The following is an 8,398-nucleotide window of genomic DNA, read 5'->3' as shown; positions in this document are numbered from 1 at the left end:
CCGTGGACCCCCAAATTCAGGAGTCACAACTCCTTCGGCCAATTCACAGGTCATGGGTAGCAATTTCATCCCTGTACAATTTTATCTAGAGCTCCTGGTGGCTCTGAGGTTCTAGAAAATACAGCAGGAACATTCTCGTGGTGTTAGCTCACAGCAGGCCACTAGTGCTCCCTTAATGTGAGCAAAGTCTTGGGAGGTTGGGAGGGCGGAAGGGGGAGACCGGGGACCGAACACTCCAAGGAAAGAGATGTCCTCCAAGCAAATGCGCTACGGCTCCACGGAGCTGCCAGGCCCCTGTGCGATCACAGGCCCGGCCTCCGCTCCTTCTACGGTCAGTGCCCAGACGGATGTCAGGTGTACCCCAGTGTCCCCGCGGCGCTACACGGGCAGGTCAAGTCCCGACGCTCGCCTCGAACCAGCCCCCAGGGCCAGGCTCCAGGTGGGGAGGAGCCAGGGCGGAGCCGGGGCCGGGGGCGGGACCTGGGCGGAGCCGGGGCGGGGTCTGCGCCGGCGCCGGCGCCGGGGCCCGGGCCGGATGGGCGCTCCGCCAGCAGCGTAAACACCGCCGGAGCGCCGCGGCCGAGCAGGTGAGCAGGCGGGGCTGGGGCGCGCGGGCCGGGCCGGGTCCCCCTCGGCGCGGACACCGCGGGGTAGAGCCGCGACCCGCGGGCCGCGCGCTGGCCCCCGCACGCCCCTTACCGCTTCGGGTCGCGGCCCCTTCCCCGGCGCGGGGCTGCGGTCCCTGCGCGCGCCTGGCCGGCCCTGCGGCCGGCGCAGGGGCGGAGAGGAGAGCGCGCGGGGCAGCGGCGGCGGCGGGGGCCGACCGGGATCTCGGGGGTGGGAGGAGCGTGGGAAGCAGCCCCCAGGCCTGGGCCTGCGCCGGGCTGTGTCCGCCTCCCCGCGGCCCGAGCCCGCTGGTGGTGGGCGCGGCGCGGCCCGCAGGAGGGCCGGACATTTAAAGGAGCAGCGCACGTGGGTCTGCGAGGCGCGGGCACGCCGTCCTCCCCGCGCTGGGGCCGCCTTGGCTCCCGGGCCGGTGGGCCTGCGACGCAGGCGGTAGGCGAGGGTCTGACCGCCCGGGTGGGGAACCGACCGCAGGTCGGGCCTGGAGCCCGCGATTTCGCTATCAGCCGTGCTTGGCCGTGTTACAGCTGTGGAGAGACTCCCAGAATCCAGCTTTTGAAGTTGAAGGAACCTGAAACAGAGGCCAGTCCCCACCCCACATTTTATCGACGAAGCAGCTCAGCCCACAGAGCTAACGTGGCTGTCCAAGGCCACCCAGGTAGGAGAGAGCAGAGCCAGGCTCCGAACCCGCTAAGGGTTCACCGTCTGGCTGGGGGTCTGCTGTCCAGCCCAGGCACCAGACCGCAGCCCTTTGGCAGTTGAGTGAAATGCTCCTGTCCGCTGAATTAATGAGTATTTCCTTTTTAAGGGATGAACTGTGGGTTCGTGGACTAACTGGGTCCCCATTTACAGATGGAGAACCTGAGAGGCATGCCCGCCATCGCAGTTGCAGAGCCCGCTAAACTCAATCGTCAACCAGGGCTTTGCAGCCCGTCCTGACAGTAGTAACTTGATCAGGACCTACCCTGGCTTCTGGTATGGACGCCCTTGATGTCCATTCTGTAGACACCTGAGCCAGCAGTGCTTTCAGCAGTAATTAAAGGCTCTGGATAAGCTGTTTCAGGTGTGGGAACCTCAGGTGCCCCTCTGCGCGGAGGTGACTGTGTGGGAACGGGGAGGTGTGTCAGCAGCTGTGTTTTCTGGGCCCAGCTGGTGAAGGGGCAGGGGTCCTGGCACCAGCCCAGAGCTGCAGCCTCAGCCACCCATCGGGCAGACAGGCAGGCTGGCGGTCCAGATTCATTCCTGGGGTGTGTGAAGGGGCCTTTAAGTTTGGGGCTGTTCCTCTAAGAGGGGGACTTGGAGGAACATTTGCTGCAGAGTGGGATAGATGTCCTTTCGGGGTTTCAGGGGAAATTCTGCATGGTTTGGTGTTCAAGTGGCAGCACCAAGTCTAGAGTCCTACTTGGTGCACGCACGGGGCTCGGAGGAAATGAATTCCTGTTCCTATCTGTTGGAGAAAGAGCAGTGTAAGAAAGAGTGTGGCTGGAGGCTGCCACTCATGTGCCTGGAGGCCTGGTGTGTGTTGCCATGCCTGTCACCTGTCCCCTCGGCACCTTGATGGCTGCTCCCAGTCCCACTGCACACACGGGGTTTGCCAAATGACAGGCTTCCCCTGCCTTGGCCTCTGAGTTATTTTTAATTTTTACTTTTGAAGGTTTTATTTATTTGAGTAATCTCTACACCCAGCATGGGGCTTGAACTCACGACCCCGAGATCAAGAGTCACACGCGCGTCCGCCCGAGCCAGCCAGGCGCTGCAAGCCTCTGAGTTATTGATGACCAACATGGAGTGCATCATATACAATGTCTCTTTACAGCTGGAGCCCCACGAAAGTAGCCGTTATTTTTACTCGCCACAGTAATGGGAAGCTGAGGTTCAGGGAGTTAAGCCACTTGTCCTGTTAGGTGCCCTCGGTGACTAGAGCCCCAGGATTTGAACCCAGCTGGCTGGGTCTTAATCTTCTGAGTTTTTGCATAGGGAGGCTTCCCACATTCACTCCCTACCTGTGTCCCTGCCCTGCTGCCCTGGGCGTTTCTATGTGCTCTTCATTAGTATCTACCTGACAAAGCAATACAAATAAAAATAGTTTTTAAAAGATTTTATTTACTAGCATGAGACCATGAGTAGTGGGAGGGGCAGAGGGAGAGGGAGAAGCAGACTCCCCGCTGAGTGGGAAGCCTGACCCGGGCCTCAAAGATCCCAGGACCCTGAGATCATGACCTGAGCTGAAGTCGGACTCTCAACCCACTAGGCCACCCAGGTGCCCCCCAAATAATTTTTTTTAAAGAGACCAAAGCAGTGTGTGTGTAGGTCACATGCGTGTTTCTACCGAAGATATCTCTGGCTGGTTTCAGCTGTTGCTTTGAGTTTTGGACTCTGTTTAGTTGGGGACTGGCAAGACAGCCAGTGTTTCTGCAAGCATTCCCACCTGTTCCCCGACTCCAGTGGCTGGGGGAGGGCTGGCGGAGGGAATGTCAGGGCTCTGAGGCTGGCGCTGGCTGCCCCTGGCCAGGGCCTGGGAGGGGAGCTTGGTCAGGCCTGGGCCTCAAGCCTTGTGTAACCGGTGTTGGCCTCCAGGCCTGGAGGTGGTGGGGCTGCTGTGGTAAAGTCTGGGGAAAGACCTGATGGCAGGGAGGAGATCAGCGTTGTCCAGCTTCTTCATTGCCTGGGAGAATGGGTTGCTTGTTCGTCTCTGCCACAATATGGTCTTCTGGAGCACGGGAAGAAAAATGGAAAGGCAGCTCACTTTCTGCTGTACCTTAACCAGAAAATCCTTGGCTTTGTCAAGATAAAGATAATGCATGTTTGTTCTAGAAAATTCAGGAACTGTTTCTTAAAAGGTCCTCCATCGGCCCTCAGCCCAGAGATAACCCCTGTCAGTATGTGCTTCCTCCCAGCCCTTCATGCACGTACGTATAATCCTTTATGAAAGTATTGGAGACAGGAAGCTGGGCATGAAGTTTTGTATCCTATTGTTTCTGTGTATTCTTGTGTATAGAGCACGTGAGTGTGTCAATATCTGACTAATGCGTAGCAGGACACTTTCCTTGAATTGACCTGGAGAAGCAGCGTGCTGACTCCGGCCCCCTCCCCGCCATATGGTGCCCTAGTAGCAGACGGATGGATGGATGGATGGACGGACGGACAGACGGAGGCAGGGGCAACTCCCCAGGCTGGAGCTGAGGGGTCGAGGGCAGGAGAGAGACTGAGTGAAGCCATGATCAGGAGGCGTTTGTCATTCGGCGACCTCGTGTCTGTGGTCTGGAGAAGCTGTATATTAGAGACACGCACCTGCCCGTGGCAGAGCCACATGCCTTGTAAGGACCGGTGTGCCCCAGAGAGGCCCCCGGGGTGCTGTGCAGGCGCCCGTGTGACCGTGGCCCTGGGCCACTCCCCGAGTGTGCGAGCCTCACACGTACTCTGGGCGGACAGGGAAGCTCTCCTCCACGGGCAGTTCGCCGACCTGAATCGCAGCCGAGGTTTTGGCCCCTCTGGGCTCCAGTTTCCCTAACGACAAAGTAGGGCACTGACCAGATGGCCTTTACGGTCCGTGCCAGCTCTGGCGTCTGTCCCATGGACGTGCCCTTGCCTTTGACAAAGTGTTCATGTTGCCAGAGGGTTGGGGCTAGGTGGAAGCCGTGTCTCCCCCGGGGCCTTAGCCGCTGAACTCTTGCGTCTAGTGGTTTAGCACACGTGTCACTTTCCAAGGGGGTGTCAACAGCGTCCCTCCCTGTCCCGCTGTATTGCTGCCTCTGTTCTGTCTTCATGGTGACTGCCGTTTCCCGAACACCTGCTCTGTGCCGGACACTTTACACGTTGTCCCTCGTTTCCACAGGACTCTTGCAAGGTGTGTCCATTCTGCTTTTTTCCAGATTGGGAGATGGCCACATGAGGTTAAATGAATTGTCTCAGGCTGTGCAGCCAGGGAGTGTGTTCAGATTCCACAGCTAGGTGATTGGATCACCGCTTCTCGCTTAAAAAGAATCCTTTTTTCCTGGGGCCTAGTTGAAGGTGGCATGTTAGGGCCCTGGCCTCTGCCACCTTCCCCAGACTGCCGCCTTTCCAGGCGACTTCAGGACACCAGGGAGGTCTGCCTGGGGCCTGGACACTCTGAGTAGAAGACAGCAGACAGAGGTAGATTGAGAGCCTGGGTCGAGGTTCAGGAGGCCCCATCAGGGTCCCCTGGGGCCTCTGATCTGGGAGCGTGGAACTGCCCTCCAGAGGGAGGCACTCTGGCCAAGGCTGCCTCCCAGGGTTGGGGAGAATCGTCTGGTGAGTGATGGTGCATCCCGGTTTGGGCTGAGGTGGACAGACAGAGGGATGAAGGCCACCCAGGGCCAAATACATGGTCAGCTGCCCTGGGCCAGGGGGAACACGGAGGCAGGGAGGCTGTGGGAGTTCCTAAGGGAATTTCGTCCCTTGCAAGCCCCTCCCAGGTATGAGGGAGGCTGTGAGGACTTCCTGGGAGTCGTGGGGAGTGCTGCGGGGTCCGGGTGACCCTAGAGAGAGGTCTGTGCAAACCCGAGCCACCCCCTTTGAAAGGGGGGCTCCCCGTTCAGTTCGGCGTGCTGCAAACAAGAAGCAGGGTGCGGGGACCCTGACCTTCCTCTCAGGTGAATGCGGTAACTCCCACCGGCTTCTGCAGCGACATAGTCTTACCCAGTGAGGCGCTCTTGGTTACTATGGCGTCTCACAGTCTCACCGTCTGTCTCTGAAATGAGGAGAAGGTCAAGGAAACTGGGTCACAGGGTTTCCTTAATAATCGCGGGAGCTGCTGACGCAGGCACGCCGGGGGGAATTCTCTGGGTCACACTCGCCCGGTTTGGCGAATTCAGCTTTTCGATCCCATTCAGCTGATTAATGGGAGGAAGTGGTGGCCTCTCTGGCCCTGTGGGTTTTGCACCCTAACGCCAGCCAGGCTGCCTGCAGGCCCTGGGAAGGGCTGCCCCTCCTCCCGTCAGCCCTCTGCGTCTCCCTGGGTCCTCTTGAGCCGGCGCGGGGCTGGTTGCTATGTGGTTGGTAGGACCTGCCATCGGAGGCGGCAGGAGCCACCGCGCCCCGCCCCCACCCGCCCCCGGCTGCCTCCCGCAGGCGTTCCTGACGTCACTGGCGCCCTGATGTGGACAAATATCGAGTCAGACTGTTGATCCGCATCCATTTGGGGGGTGATTATCCCCTCCAGAGATTCAGAGTGCCGTCAGGCTTCAGTTCCGACTGGGAAGCAAGAGGCGTGCCTCCCAGCTGCTCTGTTCTCCAGGAACCAGGTAAAAAGAGGGGCTGCATGTCCACCTGCCCCCCCCAATCCCACGAGGGCACGCAGGAGCGGCAGGATGGGAAGGAAGTCTGTCTCGATGTTGATATTCCATCTTTCCCTTTAAAAAATTAATGGCTTGGGGCGCCTGGGTGGCTCAGTCCATCAAGCGTCCAACTCTTGATCTCGGCGCAGGTCTTGATCTCAGGGTTGGGAGTTCAAACCTGGCATGGAAAAAAAAAACAAACGAGTGGCTTAAAAAATAAAACTACAGGCACAATCCATGTGTATAATAGAAGGTTTGAGCAATGCAGAAAAATGTGAAAAACGACTCACAGTCTCAGCATCCAGGGGTTAGCTGCATTTGGTGTTTTGTGATCTATCTTGCCGGCCCTTCCTATACGAACGTTTTCTAAGAACGTTCAAATGGTCATGAGTGTGAAGGTTTAGATCCGTGACATTTCACATGGGTCGTGTCCTAGGCCAGAGTCGTACATTTCAGTAATTTTACTTTCTAGACCGTTGTGAACAACCGCAGCAAACATGTTTTTTATGAAAGTCTTTTATTATTTTCTTAGGGCAAATTCCGAGAAGTAGCATTTCAGGATCAAAAGGTATGAATGTTTTTAAAGCTTTCCCTGTTTCGTGCCTTCAGAAAGGCCGGTCCCGTTGGCGGCCCCAGAGGCGTGTGAGACCTAGTTTTTCCACATTCTCGGCCGTGGTGGGCATTACTTGGGGACTCTTGGGGCCTGGGAACCACCTTCTCCCCCTGCAGCTTTCCTGGTGGGAAGAGCTGCTCCTCCTCTCCTGCCTCAGTGGCTCTCTGACTGGACGGGGCTTCAGGAGAAGGATTGCTCCTTCTTTCACTCCCAGACCCAGTGAGCAAGTAGTGCTGAGCTGCGGTGGGGACGGAGAGGCGATGGATTGTAACAGGACTCCCGCAGTCCTGAGCTGGGGGCCTGGGGGCTGGCTGGGCTGGGGTTCCAGAGCCGGCAGCCCCAGGAGAGACTCTCAGCCAGGGGCCCTCTCCAGATGCAGAGCCCTGGCCTTTGGTCAGGATGGAGCTGGGGATGCGCACTCACTAAGTGGTCTAGCGTAGCGTTCAGACTGCAGACCCTGGCTACCTGGGTTCAGGGGTGACTTGGAACCCATCATGCTTCAGACCTGTCTCCTCATCTGTAAAATGGGCAGGAACAGCAGTGCCCAACTCCCACGTCACTGAGTGCAGTGTGTCCTCGGGGCTCAGCAGGTGGTATCTCCCCAGGTGGCCTGGACCCCTGTGAGAACCAGCGTGATAAGGGACCCAGCCTTTTCTGAGTGCTCAGTCCCCTGTCAGGTGTTCAGGGGTCTGAAGGCTCCTTACCTGTCCGCGCCCAGCCAGCAGGCCCAGAGGGTTGGGATTGGGTAAGGGCCCTTGTTCTGACAGCCATGGTGACTGGCAGCCTCAGCCCCCTCAGGGCCTGCCCTCCTGGGTCCTGGGAGTCTTGGGCCCCGGCGGCATCAGAGCAGGCTTGGGAGGAATCTGTCCAGGGAACCTTTGTTTTCTAGCGAGGAGGCCATGCCAGAATTAGCTCTGACAGTCCTTCTTCAAGCTCACCCTGCTGGTGTCCTTTGGGGACACCAGGGAAACGCTGGGAGGCAGGAGTGGCCTCTGGGGACTGTCTTGTTAGCTGCTGGCAACTGGCTGAAGAAATGGAAATTGGAAGGACTGGTCCCTTCCTCTGTGTCCCCACTCTCCCCCGTGGCCCCCCTTCTCCTTTCGAGAAGCATCTGTGCTCCCTGCTTGTCGTTGGGAGCCCAGGGGACCAGGCAGGCCCCGAGGCTGCAGGTGGCATGTGTGCTTCTGAAGGCTGAGGCTGTCCCCTGCCTTTGGGGGCTGCAGTGGGTGCAGCCGTGAGGCTTTCTGTCCCCGGACCTGGAGCTGTTCCTCCAGTCACTGTGGAGATCAATTGTAGGCACCCCAAGGGGCCTGAGAGAGAGAGAAGAGGGGTCGTAACTACACTATTAATCCCTACCCCAAAACAAACTGACGTGCTAGAAAACAAGGTACTGAGAGAGCAGCCCCCCCATAGTTTCAGGTCCCCTCAGACGGCTCCGCCGGGTCCACTGTGCTGGGTCCCAGGTCCGGCCGCCCTCCCGTGGCCCTGAGCTGAGGCTGGTGTTGGGGGGCTTGCAGTGAAGAGGGAGGAGACCCCTCCCCTCATTCTGTTCACACCCCTCTTCTGTCTGGAAGCCTTGGCTGGCCCCTCCCTGCGGGACTCAGCCCTTGCTCCTCCCTGGCGGGGCTGGGGCGGGGTCCGTCCTTCTCCGCCTCCAGCCTTCCCGCTTCCCGCTGGGTCCCCACGCTTCTGCTGCATCACGTAGTTGTCGGAACAGGCCCTGCGAGGTCCCCCAGCCTGCAGGTCTGTCTGCCAGGATGCCCTGCCTCCTCCCGTCTCTGCCTGGGAAGCTGTTCCTGCCCTTCGTCCCTCTGAATCCTTGAGACCAGAGGACCCCCCCCCCCCCCCCCCCCCCCCCCCCCCC

At 59.0% G+C, this 8,398-nt stretch overlaps 1 protein-coding gene across 5 annotated transcripts in view; it reads left to right on the top strand.

Annotated features, from left to right (window-relative positions):
• The first annotated feature begins 492 nt into the window (after positions 1-492).
• The window catches only part of PSEN2 (presenilin 2), a 24,836-nt gene continuing 16,930 nt past the window's right edge, over positions 493-8,398 (top strand). The window contains exon 1 of one of the 5 annotated variants that reach the window (XM_040636103.1): positions 493-587. The gene's annotated coding sequence lies outside the window, so the exon portion shown is untranslated. Of the gene's footprint in view, positions 588-1,151; positions 1,283-6,461; positions 6,490-8,398 lie in introns of those variants that run through there. The other 4 variants (XM_008695140.2, XM_008695132.2, XM_008695165.2 and 1 more) reach the window with 4 other exon arrangements.

This window comes from Ursus maritimus, unplaced genomic scaffold (genome assembly GCF_017311325.1).
Source record: "Ursus maritimus isolate PB19 unplaced genomic scaffold, ASM1731132v1 scaffold_2, whole genome shotgun sequence".
In the NCBI taxonomy this organism is placed as follows: domain Eukaryota; kingdom Metazoa; phylum Chordata; class Mammalia; order Carnivora; family Ursidae; genus Ursus; species Ursus maritimus.
This window is presented reverse-complemented; position numbering and strand designations above follow the sequence as displayed.